The following is a 17,358-nucleotide window of genomic DNA, read 5'->3' as shown; positions in this document are numbered from 1 at the left end:
AACGAGTTGTTAACCCCTTCACTACTGGGAATTTCAGAGAAAAACTTGCACAAAATACCGGAGAATGTTTAGCATTTTTGCTATCTGTTGCAATAGAAACAGAGTTTTTTAAATTTTTATTTACTTATGAAAACTATATATATTTTTAAAGTGAACAACCCAAGGTAATGATCTTGGTCCATTTTTATTTATTTGATGCCACTTTTTGACCACCAGATACAATCATGTAAAAAAATTGTTATCTTTTTTTGCAAACTTTGGATTTCTTACTGAAATGATTTACACACAACTACTGCAGTCATATGACAAATAGTTGTAAAAGCTTTTCTGGGATCCCCTTTGTTCAGAAATAGCAGACATACATGGCTTTGCCATTGCTTTTTGGTAATTAGAATGCTATTAATTGCATCTGTGCACCTTACTTAAAATTTCTGTCAATGAAGGGGTTAATCTACTCCATTGCAGAAGCCAATCAGGGCTTTAGTCAGCAGACTACGATACTAGCCACGATCATAAAGTTAGTATAAAATGCATATATTTGCAGTTGCTATCATTTAAAGGGACACTATCATTTAAAGGGAAAGTCTACTCCAGAATTTTTATTGTTTAAAAAGATAGATAATCCCTTTATTACCCATTCCCCAGTTTTGCATAACCAACACGGTTTATATGAATATACTTTTCAGTTCTGTGATTACCTTGTATCTAAGCCTCTGCAGACTGCCCCCTTATTTTAGCCAATCAGTGCTGACTCATAAATAAGTCCACAGGAGTGAGCATGATGTTATCTATATATGGCACACATGAACTAATGCCCTGTAGCTGTGAAAAACTACAAATGCATTCAGATAAGAGGCGAACTTCAAAGGCTTAGAAATTAGAATATGAGCCTACCTAGGTTTAGCTTTCAACTTAGAATACCAAGAGAACAAAGCAAATTTGATGATAAAAATAAATTGGAAAGTTGTTTAAAATGACATGCCATATCTGAATCATAAAAGCTATTTGGACTAGACTGTCCCTTTAAAGCTAATTAGGGACAGATATCTAGAAGAGTAAACCTTGAGAAGTCAGCAGGTTTTATTTCAAGTTCTGAGTATTAGAAATTGCTCAAATTGTCAGAGATAAATTACATGTAAAGGGGGCAGAATAAATTATGAAAATATATTGCAAAATAGTTTAATTATGTTTCAATAAACATTTTATATACTAGGCAAGTGCATTTGTTTTTTTACAAATGCAGAATCATTAACGAAACATGGATATTCATCAAGTTTTATCAAACGAATTTCCGAACGAATGCAGCATGAAATTTAAAAAAATCAAATGAATAATGCCAAATTTGTTAGTATTCATTCTTTTACTTTAAATAAATAAAATACTGACCTTTAGAGTACTGGAGAGCCACACTACTCCCATCCTCTTCTTCTCAGAGCCCTGGCCGTACTAAAATGACGCTAAGCGCAGCAGCTCCCAGGGCCTGCACTAAAGGAGAATGTCCTTTAATGTGGGTACTGGGAGCCGCAGTGCTAAGCTTCCTGTGAGCACTTCCCGGGGTCTCTGTGAAGAAGGATCAGAATTAGTGCTAATTAGCGGGATTAGATTTTATGCTACAGGTGAATTTAGCAAAAAAGAACATGTACATTTGTTTAATGAAAACAAATGTAAGTGTTCCATGAATGGACGGTACAGGTATATCCCGCTCATACGGCGGGTTAGGGACCGGAGACCCCATGTAAAGTAAAAACCGCCTTAAAGTGAAACAAGGCAGTTTTAGCTTTCTTTTCACTTGCCAGTGTTTTTAAAAGCTTGAAAACATGTTTGAACTAACATATATTAGGGGTGTAATAGGGCTAAGTTTAGTTTAACACTAGCACAGCACAGTATTCAATAAGTATTCAATAAAAACTGTACCTGTAAAACAGTGACAATTACTGTAGTAACATTTGCCATAACAAAATGGTGCCAGTCACTTTTCTCGCAATCTCACGAAGATTACAGCACTGTTTCAAATTCCTTGGAGGTTGAACTTCAGCTCCACAAAGCGATATATTAGCGAAGCGCTGTAAAGTGAAGCGCTGTAAAGTGAGGTATACCTGTATTTGTTTAGTTTAAAACGAGACAAATACTAAATAGCGCAGGCAAAGAATATTTAAAAATATTTAGAACAAAAGATTCAGCTGAACCAAAAATTCCGCCCGTACACATCTATTAAACAAAAATCTCAAGGTGTTTATTGTCCCTTTAATTGCTGATGTAAACAGAGCATATATAAAACATGAATTTAATATCTCTTTAACGTACTAATTTTGCTTATATATAATAGCTTACTATAGTATTGTCAATAATTCCATGACTAGCCAAGCAACAGTATCTATTCAGCTGTTTTAGATAAGTAAAAACTGGAAGAATTCCATGAAAATAATCCTAATAACCTGATCACACCCAATGGTTCAAAGGTTGATGTAATGAATTAAACATTTTCCCCTTAGGAATATGAAATTCAATAAAAGTGTGCAACAAATTAAGGATCATTTATAGAAATTATATATAAGACCGCTTACAGATTGGGTGCAGTGATGTGCGGTGACTTCAGAGGCTGGTGAGGCAGTGTCTAGGAATCGGATACGCCTTCATTCTTTAGATATCCTTTGTTGAAGAAATAGCAATTGCACATGGGCGAGCCAATATCTATATGCAGCCACCATTCAGTATCTACTGAGCATATTTAGATATGATTTTCAACAAAGGATATCTGGTTTTCTTCATTCTTTTGATATCCTTTGTTGAAAAGCATATCTAAATATGCTTAGAAGCTATTGAGCATATTTAGATATGAATTACAACAAAGGATATCAAAAGAATGAAGAAAACCAGATATCCTTTGTTGAAAATCATATCTAAATATGCTCAGTACCTACTGAGCATATCTAGATATGCTTTTCAACAAAGGATATCAAAAGAATGAAGAAAACCAGATATCCTTTGTTGAAAATCATATCTAAATATGCTCAGTACCTACTGAGCATATTTAGATATGCTTTTCAACAAAGGATATCAAAAGAATGAAGAAAACCAGATATCCTTTGTTGAAAATCATATCTAAATAGGCTCACTAGCTACTGAGCATATCTAGATATGCTTTTCAACAAAGGATATCAAAAGAATGAAGAAAACCAGATATCCTTTGTTGAAAATCATATCTAAATATGCTCACTAGCTACTGAGCATATTTAGATATGCTTTTCAACAAAGGATATCAAAAGAATGAAGAAAAACAGATATCCTTTGTTGAAATTCATATCTAAATAAGCTCAGTAGCTTCTAAGCATATTTAGATATGCTTTTCATCAAAGGATATCAAAAGAATGAAAAAAAATCAGATATTAGATGTAAATTTGAAAGTTATTTAAAATTGCATGCTCTTTCTAAATCATGAAAGAAAACATATGGGTTTCATCTCCCTTTCAATGGTGTCTTTGAAAACTGGTCAACTTAGTAAACATCTGTTTTTAGTCTAAAGGATTGTAACAGAAACTCTTGCCAGATAACAAAATGCTTGCTCTGATTATGAGATCTAGAAATCCAGGCCCATTAAAATATGTTTCAAACATACTTTTTTACTTCAATGCTGCAAATTATGCTTATAGATTCCTTCATTATTCAGTAAATATAAAAATGTTGTGAACCAGTGGCAGCTGGTGAACAGGTATAGGCACAGACAAAGGCTGTGGTGGACATTTTACAAAGTAAAGACCGTAGTGAAGGACAACAAGGTCACTATTTATACAAATGAAAAAATAAGAGTGCATGGTCTTACCTTCTCAGAGACAGCAATTTCTCCACTCTCTATGATGATAATGACATTTTTCTGCAAGTCCCTTTGAAATTAAAATGTAAAATTAGGCATTTAAACTAAAGCATTGTTTCTCAACTGAAGTCCTCAAGTGCCCCAAAAGACCAGGCTTTCATTATAGCCGAACCAGTGCTGCATTGGTGAAATAATCAGCTGATGGTTGATAGCAGGTTAGAAAACAATCCATCCATGGTATTACTGCTGCTAAGCTGAGCACTTCAATTGTGCACTGGTTCATCTATAATGAAAACCTGGTCTGTTGAGGCTACTTGAGGGCCACGGTTAAGAAACATTGCACTAAAGCCCCAGTTCAACTGCAATCTGTTGACCTTGAGAATAAAGCATTTTTTTAAAGTTTGATCATATATTGCAATACCAGAATATGGTATTGCAAATTAACTTTAAAGAAAAGAAAAAAACATTTTGTTATGTTTAAAATAGGTCTTTAATAACTTATATTATAAAACATCTAACAAATATTAACATATTAACAATCAAAACTTTTTTACTGTGACTGGTGTTGTTCATTTCCCTCATTTGTAGACAAGGTCAATCCTTCTATCTTTTTTAACAAAGTTTTCAATCACTTTATTAAGAAAATCTTCACAGTTCTTTTCATGCAACTGTACCAGTCTTTCTCTCTCAATAGCTAAAACAGCCAAAGAGGAAAGTCGTCCTTGACTGGTCCGATTCCTGCTATGAGTTTTTATGCGCTTTAAAGCAGAGAAGGACCTCTCAACAGAGGCCGTTGTAGCTGGTATTGTGAGAACCAGCTTCAGTAATTTCACTGCCTCTGGAACAGTCTTCATGAGATCGTTGTTGGCCAAAAAGTTTAGTAGATCTGTAGGTGATTTGCAATCATTTCTCACCATTTCTGAACTATAACATCCAATTAGATCAGATTTTATTCGAACTAAGTCAAAGTATTTGCCATATCTTGCTAGGCTCTGCAGTTTTTGGTCATCAATATGTTTGGACATCTCAAGCAATTTAGTGCAATCGACCAAACAAAGGAATTCTAGCTCAGCAAAATGGTCAAACCGAGCTTTCATTTGAACGTTTACATTGTCCATAATGTTGTAAAACAACCTTCTCCTCACATCTTTTATTGGCTGTTTACTCCTTACATTGTCTGTCAGCCCCATTCTGATGCAATCCGCCTCAAATGTACCATACAAATTGTCAAACTCTTGTCTGTGATTTTCAAGAAATTTCATGGTATCAGCAATTCTCCGACAGCAGAATCCAACATCCATCACTTTACTCTGCAGCAATCGAAAGAGTGCGTCAGTTTGTATGAAAATGGCCTCATATGTCATAAGCAAGAAGCAGGTTGATGCTTTATTCAGAAAGAAGTAATATCCTTCAGACATCATCAAGGTCTCATGATCCCAACCATCTGGATTTTCTCTGAGAAACAGGAACATAGCACGTATATCACTTTGATACATGTTGACCGTCTGCACTAGTCTGGAATTTGAACTCCATCTGGTGGGTGCTGCTCTCGGTAAACGTCTCTTCACCATATCGTCCAGTAGGTGGGTGCGCTTTGTCGATTTACTGAAAAACGTAGCCATTCCCTCAAGTGTAGAAAAAAATACTTTACACTCTTCTATAGATTTTGCAGAATTAGAGAGCACCAGGTTTAACTTGTGTGCATAACAATGAATAAAAGTTGCTTCAGGTACTTTTTCTTTAATCTTTGCTTGCACCCCATTAATAGCTGATGCCATCACAGAGGCTCCGTCGTAAGTCTGAGCTACCAGCTTTTCAAGACAATTATATTTCTCCAACACTCCCAATACATAGTCGGCAATAGCTGGTGCTCGTCTGTCAACCACTTCATCAAATCCTAAGAACGCCTCCTTCACAATTATCTCACTGTTCAGCTCACTTTTAGCCACATAACGCAAAATTACAGAGATTTGTGTTATGTTTGTAACATCGGTTGTCTCGTCTACTTCCACAGCAACAAAGGGGGCTGCATTAATCTCCTTTCTTATATCATCTCTCACTATATCAGCTACTGCTTCGATTAAGTCATTCTGGATTCTATTTGAACATCCAGAAAACACAGTGGATGTTTGCAAATGTCTTGCAAAAGTTGCATCTTTCCATGCAAACATATGCAATAGCTCCACATAGTTGCCACGATTAGAGGACTTTGCACCCTCCTCGTTACCACGGAATGCTATTTCCTGTTTGCCTAGATAGAAGGTTGCTTGAATAAGGTTTTTTAAAATCTCACGGTTTTCAGTCACTTTTGCATTGTGGTTGATGATATCTAATCTCCGCTGTTCATTTAAAGCAGTATCTATCCTTCTCGCTAATCCAAAGGTTTTCCAAGCAAATTGGTTTTGAATGTGACTGGTCGATTTCTCGTGTTTGTTAGTGCCCCTTGATAGATTTTTTAAATCTCCAAATCCAGCATTTGTCCAAACATTATCTGTAGTGGAGAATAAAATACACGGAAAGCAGTATAGGCGATTCTTTGTAGCACAGCCACACAGCCATTCTTTCCTTTGATACCATTCAATTTGGAATGTACGTGTCATCGTTTTGTCTTTTTGAAGTAAGTCCTTCAGCTCAGGCATTGGTCTTCCTTTATTTATTACTTCTTTTTTTGCGGGAAAGTCCAATCTTGAGAAATTTCTAAGGCTGGATATAGTGTTTTCCATTCTGCAAAAATTTGAATACTGAACAGAACACCTGGCAACAGAGAAAAAAAAAAAAAAAAAAATAGAAATCAGAAGGAGAGAACTAGAGTTAATAAAAGTAAATCTAAAAATAAACATATTGTGTAAAAAACAACAAACAACTTACTTGTTTTTTTGGATAAAGAACATCTAGAAATGCTCTGTGTAGTGTAGCCCTGTCCTTATTGCGATATGGGAGCTGATATCTTTTAAACGGCAGTCAGATTCTGAATAGCTATCTACGCATGCGCAACAACACGAGGTCAAGGTCAAAAGGAATTTGAATACACCACAGTAAAAAACACTAAGATGGATAAACATATGTAGACTGTCACATAAGATAGCAGATGACATTGCTTAGTGGGAACTTACAGGTTTCAGTAGATATATTTTCACTAACGTCAAAACCGCCCAATTTTTTATTTTTTTTATTTTTTTAAAATAACCTTATTATGGGGTAAAGAAAAGCACACAAATCTAGCTTTCTATCCTCTAAACTTTATTAATACCGAAGAAGGTATCTGCCTTTAAAGGGAACAGTAAACAACTTGTTATTACAAGACATTTCTGTTTTGTTGCTAAACAATAACATCAGTCTAGTCTTAAAAAGACACAAAACACAGTCATGTATGCTCATGATTCAGACTGAGCAGCAATGCTTACTTCACAATTTATTTGATAACATTTGCTTCATTCTGTTAGTATCCTTTGTTGAAGGAACAGAAATGCACTACTAGGAGCAAGCAGAACACATCAGGTGAGCCAAGAGGTAACCGACTTAAGAGTAAAGTTTTGATTATGTGTTTAACCTCTCTGCGCGGTTTAATAGCAAATCCGCAAAACAAATACAATTTTTTAAAAGATTTGTACCTCAAGTACAAAAACAAACATCAAAAAGAATACAATCTACACCAATTCTCCAAAAATGACAGCAGCAGCCAAGATAAAAGAAAACATTTTTTACACAGTATAATTATATACAGACAAGACAATACATGACTCACATACAGTCTGGTATTAAGTTTAAAGGGACATTTCATCCCAATATTGTATCCAACTGATGATCAGTTTGCATAATTATAGCATGTTTCTGAATCTGAATTGTGCAAACTTATCAGTCCTATTTTTATTTGCTACATCTTTCATCTTTGCCATTGCACTCTCATTAGACCTGATCTACCAGACCAGTTCATCTTTCATCTTTGCCATTGCACTCTCAGACCTGACCTACCACTACCAGTTCACTTCAACAGTACATTTTGAAGTTCAGGTTAGTGACTGTACTCAGAATCAGATTATGTGCACTGGTGATATGTAGACTATTTTCTGCTGAGTACCTTTTATTTATTCACCTGATGATACACTCGTGTAGCTGCTGCTGTATCATCAGGTGAATAAAAGGTACTTAGCAGAAAATAGTATACATATTATATGATATGATATCAACAATGCACATAATCTGATTCTGAGTACAGTCACTAACCTGAACTTCTAAACGTACTGTTGAAATGAACTGGTCACTGTCGGAATACACATATGGTGACATAGAATTACAGCGGGCAACTGTGCATATTACTAAAACGTGATACAGATTAGGCAAAACAATGCACTATTTACAGTTTTACAAAGAATATTATTTACAGAAAAGCATAATCTAGCAGTCATATCCATTCCATATCAGTAATAAACAACAGTATGACATGAATCTGACCTTTTAAAAAACTGTTACAGCATGTCATTTTTATATTCACATTACAGAATTCCAATCAAACTCTAAATTGCCAGGCGTGACAGAAAAACCAACAAACCAGAAAATCTCATAGTGATAGCTAACCACACAGGGTTTTTAGAATTCTATAAATACTGTAGAGTAGATAGACACTGACACATAAACCATATAACTGTCACCTGTTGCAGCATTTATATGTGATTGATTTCATGGTATCTCATTCTCTTGTAAGCAAGAAAAACAAAAAATAAAAAAACAAAAAATAAAACCAAAACACATTTCTTTTGAAAATGTCAATGATTAGGAAGAAAGTTAGAATACAAGGCATTAGGCCAAACACAAAGCAATGGTTTGTTGGTTTACTTTGCAATGCTAATTTAGTTAATATTCCCATTAGCAAAATAATACAAACATGAAGCTCTTCAGAATTGAATGCAACCGGTTGGGCTCAGTAAACACGTGATGGAACAGAACAGAGAATTTAATGCCTTAAAGGGTCATGATACCCAATTTTTTTCTTTCATGATTTAGAAAGAGCATGTCATTTTAAACAACTTTCTAATTTACTTCTATTATCTAATTTGCTTCATTCTCTTGATATCACTTGCTGAAAAGCATATCTAGATTTGCTCAGTAGCTGCTGATTAGTTGCTGCACATCAAGGCCTTGTGTGATTGGCTCACACATGTACATTGCTATTTCTTCAACAAAGGATATCTAAAGAATTGAGCAAATTAGATAATAGAAGTAAATTGGAAAGTTGTTTAAAATTGCATGCCCTATCTGAATCATGAAAGTTTAATTTTGACTAGACTGTCCCTTTACCTAAGTTTCTACCTAGCTGGAGTCTGAAGTGATGCTACACTTGTGATTATGTCATTTTTACATCAAAGCTGCTTGGTAACCATATGGGCATCTATGGATTCGATCTAGACTATTGTGAGTTATGTATCTGTCACATGACACTCCATTTGCATAGTCCAGGTACCTTACTTGGCACTCTAGGAGTTACATTGAAGGAGAACTGCTCAAGTCCACCTACCCAAATATTTAATAACTCATATTCTAGTCTTTAGAACAGCACAGAACTCACACATTATTATAAAAATGTGTGAGTTCTGTCTTTTGTGCTGTTCTAAAGACTAGAATATGAGTTATTTTATTAAATATTTGGGTAGGTGGAGTTGAGCAGTTCTCCTTTAATGTAACTCCTAGAGTGCCAAGTACCTGGACTATGCAAATGGAGTGTCGTGTGACAGATACATACACAAGTGTCACTATACGATTGACAAACCACAGGGCTAGGGTGCATTTTATAACATTTTATAAATATACAGAGTTACAGGGTGATTTTTTACAAATTTGGAATCTTGTAGTTGAAAAAACAAACCCCCTTATGGGTCATGGTACCATATATCAAACAAAATTCTAGCACATATTTTTCAACATTAATTTTTTGAACAACACATAAACATTTAAATAAAGTGCAGTTTCACTTCACACTGCAAGTTAAGCAAAAGACTGATGTACAGGGTGGATCTTTTACAGATAATGTCTCAATTGTATAGTTTTTTGTTTTTAACAACTGTACGTTTGCTTCACCTCAATGGGAGCGTCACATTGTAAATAATAGCCATGTTTATCATGCATTGCATGATCTTCTGTAGGTAGAGCAGATGGGGGCTGCATGCGTATTTTTTGCAGGGCCATAATGTACTTGCAGAAGTTGCAGAGCTGTATTGGTAATCATTGTTAAAGTGACTGATTAACACTATGGGGAGGGTCTATATATAAACATGCTAAACTGGCACAAATTGATTTTTATTTATTTATTTTTTTTAGCTCAAGCTCTTCTGAAAATGACTTTGCTGTTTTGTATGCTTATGGCCTCATGCGTGTATCATTATTCTCCGTAGCATGAAAAGAGCAGAACAGAACAGTCAGATAAAACACACATTGGAAGGACTACATTAACAGCACTCATGGGATTAAAGGTACATTGAACCCATTTTTTTTCTTTCATGACTCAGATGGAGAATACCATTTTAATAACTTTCTAATTTACTTCTATTATCTAATTTGCTTCATTCTCTTGATATTCTTTCCTGAAAAGTATATCTAGATAGGCTCAGTAGCTTCTGATTGGTATCTGCACTTAGCTGCCTCATGTGATTGGCTCACCCATGTGTATTGCTATTTCTTTAACAAAAGAATGAAGCAAATTAGATAATAGAAGTAAATAGGAATGTTGTTTAAAATCGTATTTTCTATCTGAATCATGAAAGTAAATTTTGTGGCTTAATGTCCCTTTAAGTAAAAAATGAGGAGGTCTCAAAATTTCAAATATACCTTGAATATGTGTGGGAACAAGGTGACCTTATTAACACTATATGAAAGGGGGGGGGGAATAAATTAAAACATAACTTAATATGCAGATAAAGATTAAAACTGGAATCACTTTATTAAAAACACACTTAGGATTTATCATTAGGTATGTACTGTTGCATAGTAAAGGTAATAGTGTGCTTTAGGTGCTTGGTTAAATAACATAAAACTGACGTATTGCCATTTGGGTATAGCAATTTTATGTAAATAACATGAGAATGTCTAAATAGCAGAAATGTCAATGTCAATTCTGCTATTTAGACAATCTCATGTTATTTACCTTAACTTGCTATACCCAAATGGCAATACGTCAGTTTTATGTGATTTAACCAAGCACCTAAAGCACACTATTACCTTTACTATGCAACAGTACATACCTAATGATAAATCCTAAGTGTGTTTTTAATAAAGTGATTCCAGTTTTAATCTTTATCTGCATATTAAAAGTTATGTTTTACATTATTTTTCCCCACTTTCATACAGTGTTAATAAGGTCACCTTGTTCCCACACACATATTCAAGCCATATTAAGAATATGTATGTGGGAACAAGGTGACATTATTAACACTATATGAAAGAGGAAAAAAAACATTAAAACATTACTTTTCATATGCAGATATTATCTGCATATTATTAAAAGTTATGTTTTAATTTATTTTCCCCCATTTCATAGTGTTAATAAGGTCACCTTGTTGTTCCCACACACACATTCAAGCAGGTATATTTTGCAATTTTGCTACGTCCTTCCTTTTCCTCATCACTTGTCTTCCAAGTTCCATAGAACTTGGAAGACAAGTGATGAGGAAAAGGAAGGGAGTGGAAGAGCCTTGAAGTAGGTGATATTATGGAGGTATTGGAGGAGAGAAGTTCTTGAAGTTCTCAAGTAAATAAACTTCCAAGGAAGCTGTGTGAGGCGAGCCTGTGATCGGAATCATCAGAGACACTAAGTGCGCAACGCCGCCATGACTGTCACTGTGACAGTCATGGCGGCGTTGCGCACTTAGTAAACTAACTTAAAAAACTAAGGCAGCGGCAGCTAAGCAGCTTAAAGCTCTTAGCACTCCAGTCCTCGTGAGTGAGTCATGATCTCTAACACTGACTAAACAACAACACACAGTAACACTACTCTCACTGGGTCTGGAGGACTCTGCCTCTCTGTTACTGTACTGTTAGCCACCCCACCCACCACTCACTGGCACTGACCGACGGTCTGACCTGTCACCACCTCCTGAGTCCTGACCAGCCACTAGAGTCAACAGTCAAGCAAGCTAGCAATTTCACTGCTGCATTGATTTGAATTGATTCAGCTCAGCCCTCAGCTCACCTACCTGGCTAGTAGCTATGCTCCGGCTGGGCTCCTAGTCCTCCTGACGTCCAACTCCGGCTGACACCTGACACGACTGACTCCTGCTCCACACGACTCCACAACAGAACACAGACAGTCCACTCCGACTCCTCCTGACCGTCACCGACTCACTCCTCACACAACTGGGCTGGCCTAGGTCACGCTGAGAGGGAGAACTGCATATTAAAAGTTATGTTTTACATTATTTTTCCCCACTTTCATACAGTGTTAATAAGGTCACCTTGTTCCCACACACATATTCAAGCCATATTAAGAATATGTATGTGGGAACAAGGTGACATTATTAACACTATATGAAAGAGGAAAAAAAAAATTAAAACATTACTTTTCATATGCAGATATTATCTGCATATTATTAAAAGTTATGTTTTAATTTATTTTCCCCCATTTCATAGTGTTAATAAGGTCACCTTGTTGTTCCCACACACACATTCAAGCAGGTATATTTTGCAATTTTGATGACATGAGTCTCTGATGATTCCGATCACAGGCTGAGCATATGTGTCTTAATGCAATGTAAAGCCCAAAATTAAAAACAGATGATTTAAATTGAACTCACTGATATGTATGCCGTTATATCCAGAATGTCCAACTTCAGCCTATGAGACCTCTTTTAATATAACTCCTACTACCCAATTCTGCACTTCTTCAAGAGAGACAGATTTGATTCACTAACAGCCTATCCAAAGTTCCCAGTCTCATCATCTTCCATGTTATTGCATGGAGACCATTCATTAAAGGGACATAACAAGGTTGATAGCATGCCAGACAAGGCTGTTTAGATCTACATGCAGGGCATCAGAGGAGCAGATCTAAGTACAAACACACAGAGTAAGTATTCTCTGCGCACTGTGTACACAGGCTTTGTCTATGCATTGACCAATAAAGCTTTTTTTGCTTTACAGCAGTACAGCCCTGGCAAACTATTGATGTTCAACTTACTTAGTCATTTTAAAGCTCATGCCCTTACCATTAGTTAGCGTCAGGATCACACTGTGTCTAGAGGAGATTAGAAGAATTGAGAGACTGTGAGACAGACAGTCACAGCGCACACACAGTCACAGTGTCAGTGAAAGAGAGACTAAGGGAATAAGCTTTAGTTTAGACTCTGGACACAGAGACAGGTAGGTTATGGTATTATTGTATTATTTAAAAATAATAGTTTATACTGACACAGACAGGCAGCAGCCTCATCCTCTAATACATGACTCACTCACTCATAGGAATACTTTACTAGGAGGTTCTTTATTATAAAAGTAATTTTATAAAATGATGCATCATTTCACACAAAAAGTGACAGTCCACTTCCATGATGTTCCAACAGTTCCATCCATCATTAGGTAATGATTCCTTCCTTCTATTCAATATATTTAGTCTGTTGCACAATTTTTTTATTCTCCTTTAAAAAATTGGCATAAAAATAAAAAAGGTATTTTTATGCCAATTTTTTAAAGGAGAATAAAAAAATTGTGCAACAGACTAAATATATTGAATAGAAGGAAGGAATCATTACCTAATGATGGATGGAACTGTTGGAACATCATGGAAGTGGACTGTCACTTTTTGTGTGAAATGATGCATCATTTTATAAAATTACTTTTATAATAAAGAACCTCCTAGTAAAGTATTCCTATGAGTGAGTGAGTCATGTATTAGAGGATGAGGCTGCTGCCTGTCTGTGTCAGTATAAACTATTATTTTTCAATAATACAATAATACCATAACCTACCTGTCTCTGTGTCCAGAGTCTAAACTAAAGCTTATTCCCTTAGTCTCTCTTTCACTGACACTGTGACTGTGTGTGCGCTGTGACTGTCTGTCTCACAGTCTCTCAATTCTTCTAATCTCCTCTAGACTTGACACTCAGTCACAGTAGAGCGGCAGCGGCAGACCATGGGGGGTGATATATGACAATGGCTAATTACGAGTGCGCCTGGGCTGGGATGTCACTCAGTTCCTGTCTGACTGTAGAGCAACAATTCAGTTAGGCCAGTTTATACTCACAATAAACCACTGCTGTTACTTGCAGATTTGTTTATGGAGAGCCTTTCCCACCCATATTCACTGGAGGATCAGGAACACATGTTACACTGTCTGAGTGAGAACAGTATGGAACCAAAGACCAGCAAGGTGAGAAATGTTAAAAAAACCATAATAGTGGAAAAATGACATTCTCTGATTCATTAGAGCATGTCATTTTAAGACTATCAACCCGGCACTACTGTGTACTTAACCCCCGCCCAGTAGAAGTACAACTCAGGACCCGCAGACCATTGCTGGTCCTGAGCAGCGTTGCTGATACGATCAGTAGTGCTAGTTACACATCTGAGTCATGTGACTAGCACTGCTGATTGGATTTCTCTCATTATCTCATCTCCCTTCTCATATTTGTTCCCTGTGTTTCAGCCCTTTTCTCCAATCTTTTTTTTTTAGCACATTCCTACTACCCCTTTCAGTGTTGAGGCTCCACGCTGATGCTGCTTATCGTTGCATGGTCTTTTGTTGAAGGGCTAAGCAGTTTCAAGTAGCAGACAGCCTGTTTAGAGCTTGTGTCCATATCTATTAATTAGCCTTTGAATGAACCTTTAAAAGCTGTTAATTCTACACAAGTGACTGGAGTGATGTTGTATAGAAACACAACTTAAGTGTATGTTATTTATACTTAGGTTGCCTGTATTACTCTCTACTGTTACCATCCTTCAATCTCTTACCTCTGTCTACAGGACTCTGGGATTACTTGGGATACCTTAAGTTCAGGGGTCCACTCTTGGGACAGTCAGATAGACCCACTGAGCTTTAAAAGTGATTCTCTTCTGTTTGGTGGAGGAGACACAATTGCACCCAGTTATTTCAATGGTATGTTTAAATCACTTTGAGTCAATTGGCTAATTAATGTGTGTGTATATATATATATTCTCTTGGGGTTAGCCTGGAGGGAGTAGTTGTGGAAAGGGGCTGAGAAACTTGGAATGATGGTGACTAGAAGGAATAATAAAGTAGTATGTAGGACGTGTAAAAGCAGGGAGAGGAGTAAGAGTGGCTTGGAGATAAGTGTGTTTGAAAGGTAAGAGGGCAATATTCAAGGAGAGAGTGGGAAGTGGGAAAGGGATAGTGAAAAGGAGTTGTAGAAATTTACAATAAATTTTAACAGTAAAGGTAACAGTATCTTAAAGTAAAGGGAAATGGGAAGTATAGAAAATGGTATGCCCAAAGAGAACAAGTTAAGCAATAAGGGTCAATAAGATAATAGCAAAACTAACAAGCATATTATAGGAGTTAGTGGTGGAAATATGATTGACTAGAGAGGGGAGGGATTGGTCTGAGCAGAGGGGTAACTGAAAGAATACAGACATTTCAGAGTAAAAGATAACAAGCTACTGTGTGGACCTGCAAAGATTAAAAAGTGCAAAAGCAGTGAAGTGTGGAAGGTGGGAGCAGATGAAACATGACATTGGACGTTTGGGTTAGGAGGGGGATAAAAGGAGAGATAGTTAGATACACAGAGAGCATATATAAATGGGGGAGGAAAAGGGAAAAACAACACAAAAGGAGAATGATAGGGAATCCTGCAGCAGCCTGCTGGCCTGGAAGCCGGAAACTGCGGCTGTGCTGCCTGGTCAATTACCGCAATTGTGGACTCTGACTCAGCTTCTTTCCATTCCAGCTTCCTTGGAAGTTTATTTACTTGAAATTCAAGAACTTCTCTCCTCCAATACCTCCATAATATCACCTACTTCAAGGCTCTTCCACTCCAGTCCTTTTCCTCATCACTTGTCTTCCAAGTTTGATGAGGAAAAGGAAGGGAGTGGAAGAGCCTGAATTATGATATTATGGAGGTATTGGAGGAGAGAAATTCTTTAAGTGTTCTCGAGACTCAAGTAAATAAACTTCAAAGGAAGCTGTGTGAGGCGAGCCTGTGATCATCGGAATCATCAGAGACTAAGTGCGCAACGCCGCCATGACTGTCACTGTGACAGTCATGGCGGCGTTGCGCACTTAGTAAAAGTTAACTGAAAAAACTAAGCAGCTTAAAAAGCTCTTAACACTCCAGTCCAGTCCTCGTGAGCGGTGAGTGAGACAACAACAGTAAAACACACAGTCTCACTGGGTCTGGACTGGAGGACTCTGCCTCTCTGTTACAGTTACTGTGGCTGGTCAGGACTCAGGAGGAGGTGAGGGTGACAGGTCACTCAGACGACCGTCGGTCAGTGCCAGTGAGTGGTGGGTCGGGTGGCTAATAACAGGAGGAGTAGTACACTCCTGTTATTAGCCACCCGACCCACCACTCACTGGCACTGACCGACGGTCGTCTGAACTGTCACCCTCACACCTCCTGAGTCCTCCTGACCAGCCAGCCACAAGAGCAATAGCAATTTCACTGACTGCTGCATTGAGCTCAGCCGACAGCCCTCACCTACCTCCTGGCTAGTAGCTACGCTCCGGCTGGGCTCCTAGTCCTCCACCTCCAGGCTCCAGTCCTCCGGCTGACAGTGACACCTCCTGACTCCAACATAGAACACTCCTGCTCCGCTCCTGACCGCTTGTGGTCTGATCAGTACTTCCTGCTAATGCTCATGGTCTGATCAGTACTTGCTGCTAATGCTATTGGTCTGATCTGTACTTCCTGCTAATGCTAATGGTCTGATCAGTACTTCCTGCTAATGCTCATGGTCTGATCAGTACTTCCTGCTAATGCTCATTGTCTGATCAGAACTTCCTGCTAATGCTCATGGTCTGATCAGTACTTCCTGCTAATGCTCATTGTCTGATCAGTACTTCCTGCTAATGCTAATGGTCTGATCAGTACTTCCTGCTAATGCTCATCATCTGATCAGTACTTCCTGCTAATGGTCTGATCAGTATTTCCTGCTAATGCTCATAGTCTGATCAGTACTTCCTACTAATGCTCATTGTCTAGTCAGTACTTCCTGCCAATGCTCATTGTCTGATCAGTACTTCCTGCTAATGCTCATTGTCTGATCAGTACTTCCTACAAATGCTCATTGTCTGATCAGTACTTCCTGCTAATGCTCATTGTCTGATCAGTACTTCCTGCTAATGCTCATTGTCTGATCAGTACTTCCTACAAATGCTCATTGTCTGATCAGTACTTCCTGCTAATGCCCGTGGTCTGATCAGTACTTCCTGCTAATGCTCATTGTCGGATTAGTACTTCCTGCTAAAGCTCATTGTCTTATCAGTACTTCCTGCTAATGCTCATGGTCTGATCAGTACTTCCTGCTAATGCTCATTGTCTGATCAGTAACTCCTGCTAATGCTCATTGTCTGATCAGTACTTCCTGCTAATGCTCGTGGTCTGATCAGT

At 37.4% G+C, this 17,358-nt stretch overlaps 1 long non-coding RNA gene across 1 annotated transcript; it reads left to right on the top strand.

Annotated features, from left to right (window-relative positions):
- Nucleotides 1-10,162: 10,162 nt before the first annotated feature.
- LOC128641135 (uncharacterized) lies at nt 10,163-14,883 on the top strand. The gene is made up of 3 exons (XR_008399441.1): nt 10,163-10,275; nt 14,062-14,162; nt 14,756-14,883. It is a non-coding gene; the product is annotated as an uncharacterized LOC128641135 (long non-coding RNA).
- The last annotated feature ends 2,475 nt before the right edge of the window (nt 14,884-17,358 follow it).

The sequence above is a fragment of the Bombina bombina genome, chromosome 10, assembly GCF_027579735.1.
Source record: "Bombina bombina isolate aBomBom1 chromosome 10, aBomBom1.pri, whole genome shotgun sequence".
NCBI lineage: Eukaryota > Metazoa > Chordata > Amphibia > Anura > Bombinatoridae > Bombina > Bombina bombina.
The sequence above is the reverse complement of the archived record's forward strand: the minus strand, read 5'-3'. Positions and strand labels throughout refer to the sequence as shown.